The sequence below is a fragment of the Elephantulus edwardii genome, unplaced genomic scaffold, assembly GCF_000299155.1.
Source record: "Elephantulus edwardii isolate Elephantulus edwardi_28Jun2011 unplaced genomic scaffold, EleEdw1.0 scaffold00015, whole genome shotgun sequence".
NCBI classification, from domain to species: domain Eukaryota; kingdom Metazoa; phylum Chordata; class Mammalia; order Macroscelidea; family Macroscelididae; genus Elephantulus; species Elephantulus edwardii.
This window is the reverse complement of record NW_006399765.1, coordinates 5,720,947-5,723,658: the sequence shown is the minus strand read 5'-3', so window position 1 is coordinate 5,723,658 and position 2,712 is coordinate 5,720,947.

Sequence of the window (2,712 nt, the reverse complement as noted above, 5' to 3'; positions counted from 1 at the left end):
AGATATAGATATAGATATAGATATAGATATAGATATAGATATAGATATAGATATAGATATAGATATAGATGATATAGATATAGATATATATAGATGATATAGATATAGATATAGATATAGATATAGATCCCAAGAAGATGGAGCAAGAAGGGTTGGGTTTTTTGTTGCTTTGTTTCATTCTTTCACAGCTGCCTGAAACCTGTAATACAACCATCATTTTTTGTGTCTGTGTAAGTCACAAGTTTAGAAAACCAAGGAGGGGTGACCGAGAAAAGAAGTGAGACCCTCATCCAATGGCATGTAGGCATTAAACAGTAAGGCAATTGCTCTGATAGTGTGAAGTCTGATGACTTTGAACTTGTTTTTGAGTCCTGGGCTTGCCCAGGTGTTGAAGGATATAGGAAAAATGGAGGCAAAGAGGGACCAACTGAGACAGTGATGAGAAAAGGTGACAAGGTTCAATCAAATGATATTGCTTTTCTAGTTTCCTTTTACATTCTTTTTTTGTTGTTGTAGAGAAATCCAACTGCTTTTTGTATGTTGATCTTATATCCTGCCACTCTGCTAAATTGGTCTCTAGTTTTAACAGTTGATTTTGTTGTTTGTTGGGGGTTTTCCCCATTCTTTGGTATTTTCTGTGCCATCTACATAAAATAACAGTTTTACCACCTCTGTTAATTTGTATGCTTTTTGATTTCCTTCTCTTTCCTTTTTTGACCTGGTTAGAGCTTTCAATACAATGTTGACAAGGAGTGGTGATAGTGGGCCGCCTTGTCTAGTTCCTGTTCACAAGGGGAATATTTTTAGTTTCTCTCCATTGAAAATGATGTTGGCTCTTGGTTTTGTACATATGCTTTTCACTGTGTTGAGGAAATTCCCTTCTATTCCTATTTTACTGAGTGTTTTAATCAGGAAGTGGTGGTGGAATTTGTCAAAGGTTTTTTCTCCATCAGTTGTCAGGATCATGTGTTTCTTCTTCTTTGCTTTGTTAATGTGATTAATTACATTAATTCTTTTTATTATTGAACTATCTCTGCATTTCTGTTATGAATCCTATTTGGTTATGGTGAATTGTTATTTTTTTAATATATACTTTTGGATTCTATTGGTCAGGAATTTTGCATCTATGTTCATGAGAGATATTGGACTATTGTGAAAATGTTGTTGCTATTGTATATAATCAAGTTGGAACTGATCCATAGCTGACCATCCAGTAGATTTTGAGAGGCAGTTAATTGCATGGGAGGAGATTGCCTATACTTCTCCCACAGAACAGCTGGTGGATTCAAACCATATGCTTTCAGAATTGCAGCACAGCGTCTTGCAACTAAGCCACCAAGATACCAGAGCTCCCTAAAATAGGAAGATAACAACTGAGTAAGGCATGTATTAATGTTAAAAAGGGGAAGAGAGTAGGGGAAGAAAAAAAAGAATGTGGAAAATCATTGGAATAGTAGATGTTAGTGGATGGAAGAGGATGAAGTAATGGGAAAGGTTCAAGGAGGGGACTTGAAAAGATAAGGTGATGATAAGTGTGCTGGTGTCATGTGCCATCAAGTTGCCTGCAAATCATAGTGACCCTCTGCATAATATCTCTGAACTCTGTCCTATTCTGGGCCAATCTCACTGTTTCCAACACATCTGCTCCTAATGCCACAATCACTGTGTCAATCCATCTCATCGAAGGTCTTCCTCTCATGCGTTGTCCATCCACTCTTCCAAGTATGATGTCCTTCTCCAAAGACTGGTCCCTCCTGGCAACATGCCCAAAATATATGAGACATAGCTTCAAAATCCTTGCCTCCAGAGAGCAACTTGGTTTCACCCTCTCCAGGTTAGACCTGTTTTCTTGGTGGGTCATGGTATGCTCAACACTCTTCTTCAGCACCACAACTCAAAGGTATTAATTCTTCTGTCATACTTACTCCTTTCTCAGCTCTCTGATGCACAATAAGTAATTGTGAAGACCATGCCTGTATCAGGCACACCTTAGTCTCTAGACTGACATCTTTGCACTTCAGTACTCTGCAGAGATCTCTGACTGCAGACTTTTCTAATGCAATTTGTCTTTTGATTTCCTGGCTGGTGGTTCCAAGAGTTTTAATTATGGACCCGAGTAAGCTAAAATTTCTCGCCATCTCAATATCTTCTCCGCCTGTTATGTTGCTTTCAATTGGCTCTGTGGTGAGAATCTTTGTTTTCTTGATGTTGAGCTTCAATCTATATTGACATTTCTCCTAACCATAGATTGGACTACTATCCGTCCAATTGTGACTTTAACTGTCAATTCATCAGGACAACCAAGCAGAGAAGAAAAACACCAAACCCTGAAGGAGGGTCCTTTGTGCAGACTCGCCCCAATCAACTGCAGGGAAAGTGGAATCTTTTATTGAGAGTACAAAGCATACAATGTGGAGTCCATCTGTGGAGCCTGGCATGGAGCCCAGCAGGGCCTCAGTCATTGAAATGACCTCCCTTCCTCCACTTGGGACTGACCATGGACGATGGCTGGGATTGCTTGCCCACTGAGGGGGGGGAAGTTGCTGGGTCTTTTCTTGGGATGAAAGCACATGGGAAAGAGTTGGAGGGCTGGGAAGGTACTTGTCATGGAGGATTGAGAGGTTTGGGATTTGGGGATGTGTCCAAGCAGAGCCTCTTCAGGCCCAGGTCTTGTTTCTCTTGGGGCTGCAGCGAAGTCTCTTCCTCTGTCAC